This window comes from Pipistrellus hanaki (genome assembly GCF_964339955.1).
Source record: "Pipistrellus hanaki genome assembly, contig: scaffold_45, whole genome shotgun sequence".
NCBI classification, from domain to species: Eukaryota; Metazoa; Chordata; class Mammalia; order Chiroptera; family Vespertilionidae; genus Pipistrellus; species Pipistrellus hanaki.
Window position 1 is genome coordinate 1 of NW_028182288.1, and position 22,265 is coordinate 22,265.

The following is a 22,265-nucleotide window of genomic DNA, read 5'->3' on the forward strand; positions in this document are numbered from 1 at the left end:
ATGTTTTCATGTAGTTTCCTATATTTTGCCTTCCGGTCCAAGTATAAGCTTTGCCCACTTTATCAAACAACTTCCTACACACTGTTATGAACTGAGGCAGCTTGGGAACTTTGTCTCTCAACTGTGTTATAGAGTGTAGTACAACATTTCAGTGAAGTGTAAGGCTTTCCAAAGCTGCCGAACGTGTTTCTTTCTCTATTTCAATGGTATTCTGACTTGTATAACACACATTTACCACTCTAGAGTCATTTAAGTAAAGAATATAGGATTCATACAGTGTTTCATGTGATCTTAACTCGAATTAAGGATTTCCCTTATCTTAGCTACCTTTTCTACACTAAGAACTGACTTGGAGAATCTCTTTCAGCTGTTCTAAATGAGTTCTCATGTGTTTACAGTCATTTTCTCTGAATTATCCATGTTTTCATGTAGTTTCCTATATTCTGCCTTCTGGTCCAAGTATAAGCTTTGCCCACTTTATCAAACAACTTCCTACACACTGTTATGAACTGAGGCAGCTTGGGAACATTGTCTCTCAACTGTGTTATAGAGTGTAGTACTACATTTCAGTGAAGTGTAAGGCTTTCCAAAGCTGCCGAACGTGTTTCTTTCTCTTTTTCAATGGTATTCTGACTTGTATAACACACATTTACCACTCTAGAGTCCTTTAAGTAAAGAATATAGGATTGATACAGTGTTTCATGTGATCTTAACTCAATTTAGGATTTCCCATATCTTAGCTACCTTTTCTATACTAACAACTGACTTGAAGAATCTCTTTCAGCTGTTCTAAATGAGTTCTCATCTTTTTACAGTCATTATCTCTGAATTATCCATGTTTTCATGTAGTTTCCTATATTCTGCCTTCTTGTCCAAGTATAACCTTTGACCACTTCATCAAACAACTTCCTACACACTGTTATGAACTGAGGCAGCTTGGGAACATTGTCTCTCAACTGTGTTATAGAGTGTAGTTCAACATTTCAGTGAAGTGTAAGGCTTTCCAAAGCTGCCGAACATGTTCCTTTCTCTATTTCAATGGTATTCTGACTTGTATAACACACATTTACCACTCTAGAGTCCTTTAGGGAAAGAATATAGGATTCATACAGTGTTTCATGTGATCTTAACTCAATTTAGGATTTCCCTTATCTTAGCTACCTTTTCTACACTAAGAACTGACTTGGAGAATCTCTTTCAGCTGTTCTAAACGAGTTCTCATCTGTTTACAGTCATTTTCTCTGAATTATCCATGTTTCCATGTAGTTTCCTATATTCTGCCTTCTGGTCCAAGTATAAGCTTTGCCCACTTTATCAAACAACTTCCTACACACTGTTATGAACTGAGGCAGCTTGGGAACATTGTCTCTCAACTGTGTTATAGAGTGTAGTTCAACATTTCAGTGAAGTGTAAGGCTTTCCAAAGCTGCCGAACATGTTCCTTTCTCTATTTCAATGTTATTCTGACTTGTATAACACACATTTCCCACTCTAGAGTCCTTTAGGGAAAGAATATAGGATTCATACAGTGTTTCATGTGATCTTAACTCGAATTAAGGATTTCCCTTATCTTAGCTACCTTTTCTACACTAAGAACTGACTTGGAGAATCTCTTTCAGCTGTTCTAAACGAGTTATCATCTGTTTACAGTCATTTTCTCTGAATTATCCATGTTTTCATGTAGTTTCCTATAATCTGCCTTCTGGTCCAATTGTAAGTTTGCCCACTTTATCAAACAACTTCCTACACACTGTTATGAACTGAGGCAGCTTGGGAACATTGTCTCTCAACTGTGTTATAGAGTGTAGTACTACATTTCAGTGAAGTGTAAGGCTTTCCAAAGCTGCCCAACGTGTTTCTTTCTCTATTTCAATGGTATTCTGACTTGTATAACACACATTTACCACTCTAGAGTCCTTTAAGTAAAGAATATAGGATTGATACAGTGTTTCATGTGATCTTAACTCAATTTAGGATTTCCCATATCTTAGCTACCTTTTCTATACTAACAACTGACTTGAAGAATCTCTTTCAGCTGTTCTAAATGAGTTCTCATCTTTTTACAGTCATTTTCTCTGAATTATCCATGTTTTCATGTAGTTTCCTATATTCTGCCTTCTTGTCCAAGTATAACCTTTGCCCACTTCATCAAACAACTTCCTACACACTGTTATGAACTGAGGCAGCTTGGGAACATTGTCTCTCAACTGTGTTATAGAGTGTAGTTCAATATTTCAGTGAAGTGTAAGGCTTTCCAAAGCTGCCGAACGTGTTCCTTTCTCTATTTCAATGGTATTCTGACTTGTATAACACACATTTACCACTCTAGAGTCCTTTAGGGAAAAAATATAGGATTCATACAGTGTTTCATGTGATCTTAACTCGAATTAAGGATTTCCCTTATCTTAGCTACCTTTTCTACACTAAGAACTGACTTGGAGAATCTCTTTCAGCTGTTCTTAACGAGTTCTCATCTGTTTACAGTCATTTTCTCTGAATTATCCATGTTTCCATGTAGTTTCCTATATTCTGCCTTCTGGTCCAAGTATAAGTTTTGCCCACTTTATCAAACAACTTCCTACACACTGTTATGAACTGAGGCAGCTTGGGAACATTGTCTCTCAACTGTGTTATAGAGTGTAGTACTACATTTCAGTGAAGTGTAAGGCTTTCCAAAGCTGCGGAACGTGTTCCTTTCTCTATTTCAATGGTATTCTGACTTGTATAACACACATTTACCACTCTAGAGTCCTTTAGGGAAAGAATATAGGATTCATACAGTGTTTCATGTGATCTTAACTCGAATTAAGGATTTCCCTTATCTTAGCTACCTTTTCTACACTAAGAACTGACTTGGAGAATTTCTTTCAGCTGTTCTAAAAGAGTTCTCATCTGTTTACAGTCATTTTCTCTGAATTATCCATGTTTTCATGTAGTTTCCTATATTCTGCCTTCCGGTCCAAGTATAAGCTTTGCCCACTTTATCAAACAACTTCCTACACACTGTTATGAACTGAGGCAGCTTGGGAACTTTGTCTCTCAACTGTGTTATAGAGTGTAGTACAACATTTCAGTGAAGTGTAAGGCTTCCCAAAGCTGCCGAACGTGTTTCTTTCTCTATTTCAATGGTATTCTGACTTGTATAACACACATTTACCACTCTAGAGTCATTTAAGTAAAGAATATAGGATTCATACAGTGTTTCATGTGATCTTAACTCGAATTAAGGATTTCCCTTATCTTAGCTACCTTTTCTACACTAAGAACTGACTTGGAGAATCTCTTTCAGCTGTTCTAAACGAGTTCTCATGTGTTTACAGTCATTTTCTCTGAATTATCCATGTTTTCATGTAGTTTCCTATATTCTGCCTTCTAGTCCAAGTATAAGCTTTGCCCACTTTATCAAACAACTTCGTACACACTGTTATGAACTGAGGCAGCTTGGGAACATTGTCTCTCAACTGTGTTATAGAGTGTAGTACTACATTTCAGTGAAGTGTAAGGCTTTCCAAAGCTGCCGAACGTGTTTCTTTCTCTATTTCAATGGTATTCTGACTTGTATAACACACATTTACCACTCTAGAGTCCTTTAAGTAAAGAATATAGGATTGATACAGTGTTTCATGTGATCTTAACTCAATTTAGGATTTCCCATATCTTAGCTACCTTTTCTATACTAACAACTGACTTGAAGAATCTCTTTCAGCTGTTCTAAATGAGTTCTCATCTTTTTACAGTCATTTTCTCTGAATTATCCATGTTTTCATGTAGTTTCCTATATTCTGCCTTCTTGTCCAAGTATAACCTTTGCCCACTTCATCAAACAACTTCCTACACACTGTTATGAACTGAGGCAGCTTGGGAACATTGTCTCTCAACTGTGTTATAGAGTGTAGTTCAACATTTCAGTGAAGTGTAAGGCTTTCCAAAGCTGCCGAACGTGTTCCTTTCTCTATTTCAATGGTATTCTGACTTGTATAACACACATTTACCATTCTAGAGTCCTTTAGGGAAAGAATATAGGATTCATACAGTGTTTCATGTGATCTTAACTCGAATTAAGGATTTCCCTTATCTTAGCTACCTTTTCTACACTAAGAACTGACTTGGAGAATCTCTTTCAGCTGTTCTAAACGAGTTCTCATCTGTTTACAGTCATTTTCTCTGAATTATCCATGTTTCCATGTAGTTTCCTATATTCTGCCTTCTGGTCCAAGTATAAGTTTTGCCCACTTTATCAAACAACTTCCTACACACTGTTATGAATTGAGGCACCTTGGGAACATTGTCTCTCAACTGTGTTATAGAGTGTAGTACTACATTTCAGTGAAGTGTAAGGCTTTCCAAAGCTGCCGAACGTGTTCCTTTCTCTATTTCAATGGTATTCTGACTTGTATAACACACATTTACCACTCTAGAGTCCTTTAGGGAAAGAATATAGGATTCATACAGTGTTTCATGTGATCTTAACTCGAATTAAGGATTTCCCTTATCTTAGCTACCCTTTCTACACTAAGAACTGACTTGGAGAATCTCTTTCAGCTGTTCTAAATGAGTTCTCATCTGTTTACAGTCATTTTCTCTGAATTATCCATGTTTCCATGTAGTTTCCTATATTCTGCCTTCTGGTCCAAGTATAAGCTTTGCCCACTTTATCAAACAACTTCCTACACACTGTTATGAACTGAGGCAGCTTGGGAACATTGTCTCTCAACTGTGTTATAGAGTGTAGTACTACATTTCAGTGAAGTGTAAGGCTTTCCAAAGCTGCTGAACGTGTTCCTTTCTCTATTTCAATGTTATTCTGACTTGTATAACAGACATTTCCCACTCTAGAGTCCTTTAGGGAAAGAATATAAGATTCATACAGTGTTTCATGTGATCTTAACTCGAATTAAGGATTTCCCTTATCTTAGCTACATTTTCTACACTAAGAACTGACTTGGAGAATCTCTTTCAGCTGTTCTAAACGAGTTCTCATCTGTTTACAGTCATTTTCTCTGAATTATCCATGTTTTCATGTAGTTTCCTTTATTCTGCCTTCTGGTCCAAGTGTAAGCTTTGCCCACTTTATCAAACAACTTCCTACACACTGTTATGAACTGAGGCAGCTTGGGAACATTGTCTCTCAACTGTGTTATAGAGTGTAGTACTACATTTCAGTGAATTGTAAGGCTTTCCAAAGCTGCCCAACGTGTTTCTTTCTCTATTTCAATGGTATTCTGACTTGTATAACACACATTTACCACTCTAGAGTCCTTTAAGTAAAGAATATAGGATTGATACAGTGTTTCATGTGATCTTAACTCAATTTAGGATTTCCCATATCTTAGCTACCTTTTCTATACTAACAACTGACTTGAAGAATCTCTTTCAGCTGTTCTAAATGAGTTCTCATCTTTTTACAGTCATTTTCTCTCAATTATCCATGTTTTCATGTAGTTTCCTATATTCTGCCTTCTTGTCCAAGTATAACCTTTGCCCACTTCATCAAACAACTTCCTACACACTGTTATGAACTGAGGCAGCTTGGGAACATTGTCTCTCAACTGTGTTATAGAGTGTAGTTCAACATTTCAGTGAAGTGTAAGGCTTTCCAAAGCTGCCGAACGTGTTCCTTTCTCTATTTCAATGGTATTCTGACTTGTATAACACACATTTACCACTCTAGAGTCCTTTAGGGAAAGAATATAGGATTCATACAGTGTTTCATGTGATCTTAACTCGAATTAAGGATTTCCCTTATCTTAGCTACCTTTTCTACACTAAGAACTGACTTGCAGAATCTCTTTCAGCTGTTCTTAACGAGTTCTCATCTGTTTACAGTCATTTTCTCTGAATTATCCATGTTTCCATGTAGTTTCCTATATTCTGCCTTCTGGTCCAAGTATAAGCTTTGCCCACTTTATCAAACAACTTCCTACACACTGTTATGAACTGAGGCAGCTTGGGAACATTGTCTCTCTCAACTGTGTTATAGAGTGTAGTTCAACATTTCAGTGAAGTGTAAGGCTTTCCAAAGCTGCAGAACATGTTCCTTTCTCTATTTCAATGGTATTCTGACTTGTATAACACACATTTCCCACTCTAGAGTCCTTTAGGGAAAGAATATAGGATTCATACAGTGTTTCATGTGATCTTAACTCGAATTAAGGATTTCCCTTATCTTAGCTACCTTTTCTACACTAAGAACTGACTTGGAGAATCTCTTTCAGCTGTTCTAAACGAGTTCTCATCTGTTTACAGTCATTTTCTCTGAATTATCCATGTTTCCATGTAGTTTCCTATATTCTGCCTTCTGGTCCAAGTATAAGCTTTGCCCACTTTATCAAACAACTTCCTACACACTGTTATGAACTGAGGCAGCTTGGGAACATTGTCTCTCAACTGTGTTATAGAGTGTAGTACTACATTTCAGTGAAGTGTAAGGCTTTCCAAAGCTGCCGAACGTGTTCCTTTCTCTATTTCAATGGTATTCTGACTTGTATAACACACATTTACCACTCTAGAGTCCTTTAGGGAAAGAATATAGGATTCATACAGTGTTTCATGTGATCTTAACTCGAATTAAGGATTTCCCTTATCTTAGCTACCTTTTCTACACTAAGAACAGACTTGGAGAATCTCTTTCAGCTGTTCTAAACGAGTTCTCATCTGTTTACAGTCATTTTCTCTGAATTATCCATGTTTCCATGTAGTTTCCTATATTCTGCCTTCTGGTCCAAGTATAAGCTTTGCCCACTTTATCAAACAACTTCCTACACACTGTTATGAACTGAGGCAGCTTGGGAACATTGTCTCTCAACTGTGTTATAGAGTGTAGTACTACATTTCAGTGAAGTGTAAGGCTTTCCAAAGCTGCCGAACGTGTTCCTTTCTCTATTTCAATGGTATTCTGACTTGTATAACACACATTTACCACTCTAGAGTCCTTTAGGGAAAGAATATAGGATTCATACAGTGTTTCATGTGATCTTAACTCGAATTAAGGATTTCCCTTATCTTAGCTACCTTTTCTACACTAAGAACAGACTTGGAGAATCTCTTTCAGCTGTTCTAAACGAGTTCTCATCTGTTTACAGTCATTTTCTCTGAATTATCCATGTTTTCATGTAGTTTCCTATATTCTGCCTTCTGGTCCAAGTATAAGCTTTGCCCACTTTATCAAACAACTTCCTACACACTGTTATGAACTGAGGCAGCTTGGGAACATTGTCTCTCAACTGTGTTATAGAGTGTAGTACTACATTTCAGTGAAGTGTAAGGCTTTCCAAAGCTGCCGAACGTGTTTCTTTCTTTATTTCAATGGTATTCTGACTTGTATAACACACATTTACCACTCTAGAGTCCTTTAAGTAAAGAATATAGGATTGATACAGTGTTTCATGTGATCTTAACTCAATTTAGGATTTCCCATATCTTAGCTACCTTTTCTATACTAACAACTGACTTGAAGAATCTCTTTCAGCTGTTCTAAATGAGTTCTCATCTTTTTACAGTCATTTTCTCTGAATTATCCATGTTTTCATGTAGTTTCCTATATTCTGCCTTCTTGTCCAAGTATAACCTTTGCCCACTTCATCAAACAACTTCCTACACACTGTTATGAACTGAGGCAGCTTGGGAACATTGTCTCTCAACTGTGTTATAGAGTGTAGTACTACATTTCAGTGAAGTGTAAGGCTTTCCAAAGCTGCCGAACGTGTTCCTTTCTCTATTTCAATGGTATTCTGACTTGTAGAACACACATTTACCACTCTAGAGTCCTTTAGGGAAAGAATATAGGATTCATACAGTGTTTCATGTGATCTTAACTCGAATTAAGGATTTTCCTTATCTTAGCTACCTTTTCTACACTAAGAACAGACTTGGAGAATCTCTTTCAGCTGTTCTAAACGAGTTCTCATCCGTTTACAGTCATTTTCTCTGAATTATCCATGTTTTCATGTAGTTTCCTATATTCTGCCTTCTGGTCCAAGTATAAGCTTTGCCCACTTTATCAAACAACTTCCTACACACTGTTATGAACTGAGGCAGCTTGGGAACATTGTCTCTCAACTGTGTTATAGAGTGTAGTACTACATTTCAGTGAAGTGTAAGGCTTTCCAAAGCTGCCGAACGTGTTTCTTTCTCTATTTCAATGGTATTCTGACTTGTATAACACACATTTACCACTCTAGAGTCCTTTAAGTAAAGAATATAGGATTGATACAGTGTTTCATGCGATCTTAACTCAATTTAGGATTTCCCATATCTTAGCTACCTTTTCTATACTAACAACTGACTTGAAGAATCTCTTTCAGCTGTTCTAAATGAGTTCTCATCTTTTTACACTCATTTTCTCTGAATTATCCATTTTTTCATGTAGTTTCCTATATTCTGCCTTCTTGTCCAAGTATAACCTTTGCCCACTTCATCAAACAACTTCCTACACACTGTTATGAACTGAGGCAGCTTGGGAACATTGTCTCTCAACTGTGTTATAGAGTGTAGTTCAACATTTCAGTGAAGTGTAAGGCTTTCCAAAGCTGCCGAACATGTTCCTTTCTCTATTTCAATGGTATTCTGACTTGTATAACACAAATTTACCACTCTAGAGTCCTTTAGGGAAAGAATATAGGATTCATACAGTGTTTCATGTGATCTTAACTCGAATTAAGGATTTCCCTTATCTTAGCTACCTTTTCTACACTAAGAACTGACTTGGAGAATCTCTTTCAGCTGTTCTAAACGAGTTCTCATCTGTTTACAGTCATTTTCTCTGAATTATCCATGTTTCCATGTAGTTTCCTATATTCTGCCTTCTGGTCCAAGTATAAGCTTTGCCCACTTTATCAAACAACTTCCTACACACTGTTATGAACTGAGGCATCTTGGGAACATTGTCTCTCAACTGTGTTATAGAGTGTAGTACTACATTTCAGTGAAGTGTAAGGCTTTCCAAAGCTGCCGAACGTGTTCCTTTCTCTATTTCAATGGTATTCTGACTTGTAGAACACACATTTACCACTCTAGAGTCCTTTAGGGAAAGAATATAGGATTCATACAGTGTTTCATGTGATCTTAACTCGAATTAAGGATTTTCCTTATCTTAGCTACCTTTTCTACACTAAGAACAGACTTGGAGAATCTCTTTCAGCTGTTCTAAACGAGTTCTCATCCGTTTACAGTCATTTTCTCTGAATTATCCATGTTTTCATGTAGTTTCCTATATTCTGCCTTCTGGTCCAAGTATAAGCTTTGCCCACTTTATCAAACAACTTCCTACACACTGTTATGAACTGAGGCAGCTTGGGAACATTGTCTCTCAACTGTGTTATAGAGTGTAGTACTACATTTCAGTGAAGTGTAAGGCTTTCCAAAGCTGCCGAACGTGTTTCTTTCTTTATTTCAATGGTATTCTGACTTGTATAACACACATTTACCACTCTAGAGTCCTTTAAGTAAAGAATATAGGATTGATACAGTGTTTCATGTGATCTTAACTCAATTTAGGATTTCCCATATCTTAGCTACCTTTTCTATACTAACAACTGACTTGAAGAATCTCTTTCAGCTGTTCTAAATGAGTTCTCATCTTTTTACAGTCATTTTCTCTGAATTATCCATGTTTTCATGTAGTTTCCTATATTCTGCCTTCTTGTGCAAGTATAACCTTTGCCCACTTTATCAAACAACTTCCTACACACTGTTATGAACTGAGGCAGCTTGGGAACATTGTCTCTCTCAACTGTGTTATAGAGTGTAGTTCAACATTTCAGTGAAGTGTAAGGCTTTCCAAAGCTGCAGAACATGTTCCTTTCTCTATTTCAATGGTATTCTGACTTGTATAACACACATTTCCCACTCTAGAGTCCTTTAGGGAAAGAATATAGGATTCATACAGTGTTTCATGTGATCTTAACTCGAATTAAGGATTTCCCTTATCTTAGCTACCTTTTCTACACTAAGAACTGACTTGGAGAATCTCTTTCAGCTGTTCTAAACGAGTTCTCATGTGTTTACAGTCATTTTCTCTGAATTATCCATGTTTTCATGTAGTTTCCTATATTCTGCCTTCTGGTCCAAGTATAAGCTTTGCCCACTTTATCAAACAACTTCCTACACACTGTTATGAACTGAGGCAGCTTGGGAACATTGTCTCTCAACTGTGTTATAGAGTGTAGTACTACATTTCAGTGAAGTGTAAGGCTTTCCAAAGCTGCCGAACGTGTTCCTTTCTCTATTTCAATGGTATTCTGACTTGTATAACACACATTTACCACTCTAGAGTCCTTTAGGGAAAGAATATAGGATTCATACAGTGTTTCATGTGATCTTAACTCGAATTAAGGATTTCCCTTATCTTAGCTACCTTTTCTACACTAAGAACAGACTTGGAGAATCTCTTTCAGCTGTTCTAAACGAGTTCTCATCTGTTTACAGTCATTTTCTCTGAATTATCCATGTTTTCATGTAGTTTCCTATATTCTGCCTTCTGGTCCAAGTATAAGCTTTGCCCACTTTATCAAACAACTTCCTACACACTGTTATGAACTGAGGCAGCTTGGGAACATTGTCTCTCAACTGTGTTATAGAGTGTAGTACTACATTTCAGTGAAGTGTAAGGCTTTCCAAAGCTGCCCAACGTGTTTCTTTCTCTATTTCAATGGTATTCTGACTTGTATAACACACATTTACCACTCTAGAGTCCTTTAAGTTAAGAATATAGGATTGATACAGTGTTTCATGCGATCTTAACTCAATTTAGGATTTCCCATATCTTAGCTACCTCCTCTATACTAACAACTGACTTGAAGAATCTCTTTCAGCTGTTCTAAATGAGTTCTCATCTTTTTACACTCATTTTCTCTGAATTATCCATTTTTTCATGTAGTTTCCTATATTCTGCCTTCTTGTCCAAGTATAACCTTTGCTCACTTCATCAAACAACTTCCTACACACTGTTATGAACTGAGGCAGCTTGGGAACATTGTCTCTCAACTGTGTTATAGAGTGTAGTTCAACATTTCAGTGAAGTGTAAGGCTTTCCAAAGCTGCCGAACATGTTTCTTTCTCTATTTCAATAGTATTCTGACTTGTATAACACACATTTACCACTCTAGAGTCCTTTAGGGAAAGAATATAGGATTCATACAGTGTTTCATGTGATCTTAACTCGAATTAAGGATTTCCCTTATCATAGCTACCTTTTCTACACTAAGAACTGACTTGGAGAATCTCTTTCAGCTGTTCTAAACGAGTTCTCATCTGTTTACAGTCATTTTCTCTGAATTATCCATGTTTCCATGTAGTTTCCTATATTCTGCCTTCTGGTCCAAGTATAAGCTTTGCCCACTTTATCAAACAACTTCCTACACACTGTTATGAACTGAGGCAGCTTGGGAACATTGTCTCTCAACTGTGTTATAGAGTGTAGTACTACATTTCAGTGAAGTGTAAGGCTTTCCAAAGCTGCCGAACGTGTTCCTTTCTCTATTTCAATGGTATTCTGACTTGTATAACACACATTTACCACTCTAGAGTCCTTTAGGGAAAGAATATAGGATTCATACAGTGTTTCATGTGATCTTAACTCGAATTAAGGATTTCCCTTATCTTAGCTCCCTTTTCTACACTAAGAACAGACTTGGAGAATCTCTTTCAGCTGTTCTAAACGAGTTCTCATCTGTTTACAGTCATTTTCTCTGAATTATCCATGTTTTCATGTAGTTTCCTATATTCTGCCTTCTGGTCCAAGTATAAGCTTTGCCCACTTTATCAAACAACTTCCTACACACTGTTATGAACTGAGGCAGCTTGGGAACATTGTCTCTCAACTGTGTTATAGAGTGTAGTACTACATTTCAGTGAAGTGTAAGGCTTTCCAAAGCTGCCGAACGTGTTTCTTTCTTTATTTCAATGGTATTCTGACTTGTATAACACACATTTACCACTCTAGAGTCCTTTAAGTAAAGAATATAGGATTGATACAGTGTTTCATGTGATCTTAACTCAATTTAGGATTTCCCATATCTTAGCTACCTTTTCTATACTAACAACTGACTTGAAGAATCTCTTTCAGCTGTTCTAAGTGAGTTCTCATCTTTTTACAGTCATTTTCTCTGAATTATCCATGTTTCCATGTAGTTTCCTATATTCTGCCTTCTGGTCCAAGTATAAGCTTTGCCCACTTTATCAAACAACTTCCTACACACTGTTATGAACTGAGGCAGCTGGGAACATTGTCTCTCAACTGTGTTATAGAGTGTAGTACTACATTTCAGTGAAGTGTAAGGCTTTCCAAAGCTGCCGAACGTGTTCCTTTCTCTATTTCAATGGTATTCTGACTTGTATAACACACATTTCCCACTCTAGAGTCCTTTAGGGAAAGAATATAGGATTCATACAGTGTTTCATGTGATCTTAACTCGAATTAAGGATTTCCCTTATCTTAGCTACCTTTTCTACACTAAGAACTGACTTGGAGAATCTCTTTCAGCTGTTCTAAACGAGTTCTCATCTGTTTACAGTCATTTTCTCTGAATTATCCATGTTTCCATGTAGTTTCCTATATTCTGCCTTCTGGTCCAAGTATAAGCTTTGCCCACTTTATCAAACAACTTCCTACACACTGTTATGAACTGAGGCAGCTTGGGAACATTGTCTCTCTCAACTGTGTTATAGAGTGTAGTACTACATTTCAGTGAAGTGTAAGGCTTTCCAAAGCTGCCGAACGTGTTTCTTTCTCTATTTCAATGGTATTCTGACTTGTATAACACACATTTACCACTCTAGAGTCCTTTAAGTAAAGAATATAGGATTGATACAGTGTTTCATGCGATCTTAACTCAATTTAGGATTTCCCATATCTTAGCTACCTTTTCTATACTAACAACTGACTTGAAGAATCTCTTTCAGCTGTTCTAAATGAGTTCTCATCTTTTTACACTCATTTTCTCTGAATTATCCATTTTTTCATGTAGTTTCCTATATTCTGCCTTCTTGTCCAAGTATAACCTTTGCTCACTTCATCAAACAACTTCCTACACGCTGTTATGAACTGAGGCACCTTGGGAACATTGTCTCTCAACTGTGTTATAGAGTGTAGTTCAACATTTCAGTGAAGTGTAAGGCTTTCCAAAGCTGCCGAACGTGTTTCTTTCTTTATTTCAATGGTATTCTGACTTGTATAACACACATTTACCACTCTAGAGTCCTTTAAGTAAAGAATATAGGATTGATACAGTGTTTCATGTGATCTTAACTCAATTTAGGATTTCCCATATCTTAGCTACCTTTTCTATACTAACAACTGACTTGAAGAATCTCTTTCAGCTGTTCTAAATGAGTTCTCATCTTTTTACACTCATTTTCTCTGAATTATCCATTTTTTCATGTAGTTTCCTATATTCTGCCTTCTTGTCCAAGTATAACCTTTGCCCACTTCATCAAACAACTTCCTACACACTGTTATGAACTGAGGCAGCTTGGGAACATTGTCTCTCAACTGTGTTATAGAGTGTAGTTCAACATTTCAGTGAAGTGTAAGGCTTTCCAAAGCTGCCGAACATGTTCCTTTCTCTATTTCAATGGTATTCTGACTTGTATAACACACATTTACCACTCTAGAGTCCTTTAGGGAAAGAATATAGGATTCATACAGTGTTTCATGTGATCTTAACTCGAATTAAGGATTTCCCTTATCTTAGCTACCTTTTCTACACTAAGAACTGACTTGGAGAATCTCTTTCAGCTGTTCTAAACGAGTTCTCATCTGTTTACAGTCATTTTCTCTGAATTATCCATGTTTCCATGTAGTTTCCTATATTCTGCCTTCTGGTCCAAGTATAAGCTTTGCCCACTTTATCAAACAACTTCCTACACACTGTTATGAACTGAGGCAGCTTGGGAACATTGTCTCTCAACTGTGTTATAGAGTGTAGTACTACATTTCAGTGAAGTGTAAGGCTTTCCAAAGCTGCCGAACGTGTTCCTTTCTCTATTTCAATGGTATTCTGACTTGTATAACACACATTTACCACTCTAGAGTCCTTTAGGGAAAGAATATAGGATTCATACAGTGTTTCATGTGATCTTAACTCGAATTAAGGATTTCCCTTATCTTAGCTACCTTTTCTACACTAAGAACAGACTTGGAGAATCTCTTTCAGCTGTTCTAAACGAGTTCTCATCTGTTTACAGTCATTTTCTCTGAATTATCCATGTTTTCATGTAGTTTCCTATATTCTGCCTTCTGGTCCAAGTATAAGCTTTGCCCACTTTATCAAACAACTTCCTACACACTGTTATGAACTGAGGCAGCTTGGGAACATTGTCTCTCAACTGTGTTATAGAGTGTAGTACTACATTTCAGTGAAGTGTAAGGCTTTCCAAAGCTGCCGAACGTGTTCCTTTCTCTATTTCAATGGTATTCTGACTTGTATAACACACATTTACCACTCTAGAGTCCTTTAGGGAAAGAATATAGGATTCATACAGTGTTTCATGTGATCTTAACTCGAATTAAGGATTTCCCTTATCTTAGCTCCCTTTTCTACACTAAGAACAGACTTGGAGAATCTCTTTCAGCTGTTCTAAACGAGTTCTCATCTGTTTACAGTCATTTTCTCTGAATTATCCATGTTTTCATGTAGTTTCCTATATTCTGCCTTCTGGTCCAAGTATAAGCTTTGCCCACTTTATCAAACAACTTCCTACACACTGTTATGAACTGAGGCAGCTTGGGAACATTGTCTCTCAACTGTGTTATAGAGTGTAGTACTACATTTCAGTGAAGTGTAAGGCTTTCCAAAGCTGCCGAACGTGTTTCTTTCTTTATTTCAATGGTATTCTGACTTGTATAACACACATTTACCACTCTAGAGTCCTTTAAGTAAAGAATATAGGATTGATACAGTGTTTCATGTGATCTTAACTCAATTTAGGATTTCCCATATCTTAGCTACCTTTTCTATACTAACAACTGACTTGAAGAATCTCTTTCAGCTGTTCTAAATGAGTTCTCATCTTTTTACAGTCATTTTCTCTGAATTATCCATGTTTTCATGTAGTTTCCTATATTCTGCCTTCTTGTCCAAGTATAACCTTTGCCCACTTCATCAAACAACTTCCTACACACTGTTATGAACTGAGGCAGCTTGGGAACATTGTCTCTCAACTGTGTTATAGAGTGTAGTTCAACATTTCAGTGAAGTGTAAGGCTTTCCAAAGCTGCCGAACGTGTTCCTTTCTCTATTTCAATGGTATTCTGACTTGTATAACACACATTTACCACTCTAGAGTCCTTTAGGGAAAGAATATAGGATTCATACAGTGTTTCATGTGATCTTAACTCGAATTAAGGATTTCCCTTATCTTAGCTACCTTTTCTACACTAAGAACTGACTTGGAGAATCTCTTTCAGCTGTTCTTAACGAGTTCTCATCTGTTTACAGTCATTTTCTCTGAATTATCCATGTTTCCATGTAGTTTCCTATATTCTGCCTTCTGGTCCAAGTATAAGCTTTGCCCACTTTATCAAACAACTTCCTACACACTGTTATGAACTGAGGCAGCTGGGAACATTGTCTCTCAACTGTGTTATAGAGTGTAGTACTACATTTCAGTGAAGTGTAAGGCTTTCCAAAGCTGCCGAACGTGTTCCTTTCTCTATTTCAATGGTATTCTGACTTGTATAACACACATTTCCCACTCTAGAGTCCTTTAGGGAAAGAATATAGGATTCATACAGTGTTTCATGTGATCTTAACTCGAATTAAGGATTTCCCTTATCTTAGCTACCTTTTCTACACTAAGAACTGACTTGGAGAATCTCTTTCAGCTGTTCTAAACGAGTTCTCATCTGTTTACAGTCATTTTCTCTGAATTATCCATGTTTCCATGTAGTTTCCTATATTCTGCCTTCTGGTCCAAGTATAAGCTTTGCCCACTTTATCAAACAACTTCCTACACACTGTTATGAACTGAGGCAGCTTGGGAACATTGTCTCTCTCAACTGTGTTATAGAGTGTAGTACTACATTTCAGTGAAGTGTAAGGCTTTCCAAAGCTGCCGAACGTGTTTCTTTCTCTATTTCAATGGTATTCTGACTTGTATAACACACATTTACCACTCTAGAGTCCTTTAAGTAAAGAATATAGGATTGATACAGTGTTTCATGCGATCTTAACTCAATTTAGGATTTCCCATATCTTAGCTACCTTTTCTATACTAACAACTGACTTGAAGAATCTCTTTCAGCTGTTCTAAATGAGTTCTCATCTTTTTACACTCATTTTCTCTGAATTATCCATTTTTTCATGTAGTTTCCTATATTCTGCCTTCTTGTCCAAGTATAACCTTTGCTCACTTCATCAAACAACTTCCTACACACTGTTATGAACTGAGGCACCTTGGGAACATTGTCTCTCAACTGTGTTATAGAGTGTAGTTCAACATTTCAGTGAAGTGTAAGGCTTTCCAAAGCTGCCGAACGTGTTTCTTTCTTTATTTCAATGGTATTCTGACTTGTATAACACACATTTACCACTCTAGAGTCCTTTAAGTAAAGAATATAGGATTGATACAGTGTTTCATGTGATCTTAACTCAATTTAGGATTTCCCATATCTTAGCTACCTTTTCTATACTAACAACTGACTTGAAGAATCTCTTTCAGCTGTTCTAAATGAGTTCTCATCTTTTTACACTCATTTTCTCTGAATTATCCATTTTTTCATGTAGTTTCCTATATTCTGCCTTCTTGTCCAAGTATAACCTTTGCCCACTTCATCAAACAACTTCCTACACACTGTTATGAACTGAGGCAGCTTGGGAACATTGTCTCTCAACTGTGTTATAGAGTGTAGTTCAACATTTCAGTGAAGTGTAAGGCTTTCCAAAGCTGCCGAACATGTTCCTTTCTCTATTTCAATGGTATTCTGACTTGTATAACACACATTTACCACTCTAGAGTCCTTTAGGGAAAGAATATAGGATTCATACAGTGTTTCATGTGATCTTAACTCGAATTAAGGATTTCCCTTATCTTAGCTACCTTTTCTACACTAAGAACTGACTTGGAGAATCTCTTTCAGCTGTTCTAAACGAGTTCTCATCTGTTTACAGTCATTTTCTCTGAATTATCCATGTTTCCATGTAGTTTCCTATATTCTGCCTTCTGGTCCAAGTATAAGCTTTGCCCACTTTATCAAACAACTTCCTACACACTGTTATGAACTGAGGCAGCTTGGGAACATTGTCTCTCAACTGTGTTATAGAGTGTAGTACTACATTTCAGTGAAGTGTAAGGCTTTCCAAAGCTGCCGAACGTGTTCCTTTCTCTATTTCAATGGTATTCTGACTTGTATAACACACATTTACCACTCTAGAGTCCTTTAGGGAAAGAATATAGGATTCATACAGTGTTTCATGTGATCTTAACTCGAATTAAGGATTTCCCTTATCTTAGCTACCTTTTCTACACTAAGAACAGACTTGGAGAATCTCTTTCAGCTGTTCTAAACGAGTTCTCATCTGTTTACAGTCATTTTCTCTGAATTATCCATGTTTTCATGTAGTTTCCTATATTCTGCCTTCTGGTCCAAGTATAAGCTTTGCCCACTTTATCAAACAACTTCCTACACACTGTTATGAACTGAGGCAGCTTGGGAACATTGTCTCTCAACTGTGTTATAGAGTGTAGTACTACATTTCAGTGAAGTGTAAGGCTTTCCAAAGCTGCCGAACGTGTTCCTTTCTCTATTTCAATGGTATTCTGACTTGTATAACACACATTTACCACTCTAGAGTCCTTTAGGGAAAGAATATAGGATTCATACAGTGTTTCATGTGATCTTAACTCGAATTAAGGATTTACCTTATCTTAGCTACCTTTTCTACACTAAGAACAGACTTGGAGAATCTCTTTCAGCTGTTCTAAACGAGTTCTCATCTGTTTACACTCATTTTCTCTGAATTATCCATGTTTTCATGTAGTTTCCTATATTCTGCCTTCTGGTCCAAGTATAAGCTTTGCCCACTTTATCAAACAACTTCCTACACACTGTTATGAACTGAGGCAGCTTGGGAACATTGTCTCTCAACTGTGTTATAGAGTGTAGTACTACATTTCAGTGAAGTGTAAGGCTTTCCAAAGCTGCCGAACGTGTTTCTTTCTTTATTTCAATGGTATTCTGACTTGTATAACACACATTTACCACTCTAGAGTCCTTTAAGTAAAGAATATAGGATTGATACAGTGTTTCATGTGATCTTAACTCAATTTAGGATTTCCCATATCTTAGCTACCTTTTCTATACTAACAACTGACTTGAAGAATCTCTTTCAGCTGTTCTAAATGAGTTCTCATCTTTTTACAGTCATTTTCTCTGAATTATCCATGTTTTCATGTAGTTTCCTATATTCTGCCTTCTTGTCCAAGTATAACCTTTGCCCACTTCATCAAACAACTTCCTACACACTGTTATGAACTGAGGCAGCTTGGGAACATTGTCTCTCAACTGTGTTATAGAGTGTAGTTCAACATTTCAGTGAAGTGTAAGGCTTTCCAAAGCTGCCGAATGTGTTCCTTTCTCTATTTCAATGGTATTCTGACTTGTATAACACACATTTACCACTCTAGAGTCCTTTAGGGAAAGAATATAGGATTCATACAGTGTTTCATGTGATCTTAACTCGAATTAAGGATTTCCCTTATCTTAGCTACCTTTTCTACACTAAGAACTGACTTGGAGAATCTCTTTCAGCTGTTCTTAACGAGTTCTCATCTGTTTACAGTCATTTTCTCTGAATTATCCATGTTTCCATGTAGTTTCCTATATTCTGCCTTCTGGTCCAAGTATAAGCTTTGCCCACTTTATCAAACAACTTCCTACACACTGTTATGAACTGAGGCAGCTTGGGAACATTGTCTCTCAACTGTGTTATAGAGTGTAGTACTACATTTCAGTGAAGTGTAAGGCTTTCCAAAGCTGCCGAACGTGTTCCTTTCTCTATTTCAATGGTATTCTGACTTGTATAACACACATTTACCACTCTAGAGTCCTTTAAGTAAAGAATATAGGATTGATACAGTGTTTCATGCGATCTTAACTCAATTTAGGATTTCCCATATCTTAGCTACCTTTTCTATACTAACAACTGACTTGAAGAATCTCTTTCAGCTGTTCTAAATGAGTTCTCATCTTTTTACACTCATTTTCTCTGAATTATCCATTTTTTCATGTAGTTTCCTATATTCTGCCTTCTTGTCCAAGTATAACCTTTGCCCACTTCATCAAACAACTTCCTACACACTGTTATGAACTGAGGCAGCTTGGGAACATTGTCTCTCAACTGTGTTATAGAGTGTAGTTCAACATTTCAGTGAAGTGTAAGGCTTTCCAAAGCTGCCGAACGTGTTCCTTTCTCTATTTCAATGGTATTCTGACTTGTATAACACACATTTACCACTCTAGAGTCCTTTAGGGAAAGAATATAGGATTCATACAGTGTTTCATGTGATCTTAACTCGAATTAAGGATTTCCCTTATCTTAGCTACCTTTTCTACACTAAGAACTGACTTGGAGAATCTCTTTCAGCTGTTCTTAACGAGTTCTCATCTGTTTACAGTCATTTTCTCTGAATTATCCATGTTTCCATGTAGTTTCCTATATTCTGCCTTCTGGTCCAAGTATAAGCTTTGCCCACTTTATCAAACAACTTCCTACACACTGTTATGAACTGAGGCAGCTTGGGAACATTGTCTCTCAACTGTGTTATAGAGTGTAGTACTACATTTCAGTGAAGTGTAAGGCTTTCCAAAGCTGCCGAACGTGTTCCTTTCTCTATTTCAATGGTATTCTGACTTGTATAACACACATTTACCACTCTAGAGTCCTTTAGGGAAAGAATATAGGATTCATACAGTGTTTCATGTGATCTTAACTCGAATTAAGGATTTCCCTTATCTTAGCTACCTTTTCTACACTAAGAACTGACTTGGAGAATCTCTTTCAGCTGTTCTAAACGAGTTCTCATGTGTTTACAGTCATTTTCTCTGAATTATCCGTGTTTTCATGTAGTTTCCTATATTCTGCCTTCTGGTCCAAGTATAAGCTTTGCCCACTTTATCAAACAACTTCCTACACACTGTTATGAACTGAGGCAGCTTGGGAACATTGTCTCTCTCAACTGTGTTATAGAGTGTAGTTCAACATTTCAGTGAAGTGTAAGGCTTTCCAAAGCTGCAGAACATGTTCCTTTCTCTATTTCAATGGTATTCTGACTTGTATAACACACATTTCCCACTCTAGAGTCCTTTAGGGAAAGAATATAGGATTCATACAGTGTTTCATGTGATCTTAACTCGAATTAAGGATTTCCCTTATCTTAGCTACCTTTTCTACACTAAGAACTGACTTGGAGAATCTCTTTCAGCTGTTCTAAACGAGTTCTCATGTGTTTACAGTCATTTTCTCTGAATTATCCATGTTTTCATGTAGTTTCCTATATTCTGCCTTCTGGTCCAAGTATAAGCTTTGCCCACTTTATCAAACAACTTCCTACACACTGTTATGAACTGAGGCAGCTTGGGAACATTGTCTCTCAACTGTGTTATAGAGTGTAGTACTACATTTCAGTGAAGTGTAAGGCTTTCCAAAGCTGCCGAACGTGTTCCTTTCTCTATTTCAATGGTATTCTGACTTGTATAACACACATTTACCACTCTAGAGTCCTTTAGGGAAAGAATATAGGATTCATACAGTGTTTCATGTGATCTTAACTCGAATTAAGGATTTCCCTTATCTTAGCTACCTTTTCTACACTAAGAACAGACTTGGAGAATCTCTTTCAGCTGTTCTAAACGAGTTCTCATCTGTTTACAGTCATTTTCTCTGAATTATCCATGTTTTCATGTAGTTTCCTATATTCTGCCTTCTGGTCCAAGTATAAGCTTTGCCCACTTTATCAAACAACTTCCTACACACTGTTATGAACTGAGGCAGCTTGGGAACATTGTCTCTCTCAACTGTGTTATAGAGTGTAGTACTACATTTCAGTGAAGTGTAAGGCTTTCCAAAGCTGCCGAACGTGTTTCTTTCTCTATTTCAATGGTATTCTGACTTGTATAACACACATTTACCACTCTAGAGTCCTTTAAGTAAAGAATATAGGATTGATACAGTGTTTCATGCGATCTTAACTCAATTTAGGATTTCCCATATCTTAGCTACCTTTTCTATACTAACAACTGACTTGAAGAATCTCTTTCAGCTGTTCTAAATGAGTTCTCATCTTTTTACACTCATTTTCTCTGAATTATCCATTTTTTCATGTAGTTTCCTATATTCTGCCTTCTTGTCCAAGTATAACCTTTGCTCACTTCATCAAACAACTTCCTACACACTGTTATGAACTGAGGCAGCTTGGGAACATTGTCTCTCAACTGTGTTATAGAGTGTAGTTCAACATTTCAGTGAAGTGTAAGGCTTTCCAAAGCTGCCGAACATGTTTCTTTCTCTATTTCAATAGTATTCTGACTTGTATAACACACATTTACCACTCTAGAGTCCTTTAGGGAAAGAATATAGGATTCATACAGTGTTTCATGTGATCTTAACTCGAATTAAGGATTTCCCTTATCTTAGCTACCTTTTCTACACTAAAAACTGACTTGGTGAATCTCTTTCAGCTGTTCTAAACGAGTTCTCATCTGTTTACAGTCATTTTCTCTGAATTATCCATGTTTCCATGTAGTTTCCTATATTCTGCCTTCTGGTCCAAGTATAAGCTTTGCCCACTTTATCAAACAACTTCCTACACACTGTTATGAACTGAGGCAGCTTGGGAACATTGTCTCTCAACTGTGTTATAGAGTGTAGTACTACATTTCAGTGAAGTGTAAGGCTTTCCAAAGCTGCCGAACGTGTTCCTTTGTCTATTTCAATGGTATTCTGACTTGTATAACACACATTTACCACTCTAGAGTCCTTTAGGGAAAGAATATAGGATTCATACAGTGTTTCATGTGATCTTAACTCGAATTAAGGATTTCCCTTATCTTAGCTACCTTTTCTACACTAAGAACAGACTTGGAGAATCTCTTTCAGCTGTTCTAAACGAGTTCTCATCTGTTTACAGTCATTTTCTCTGAATTATCCATGTTTTCATGTAGTTTCCTATATTCTGCCTTCTGGTCCAAGTATAAGCTTTGCCCACTTTATCAAACAACTTCCTACACACTGTTATGAACTGAGGCAGCTTGGGAACATTGTCTCTCA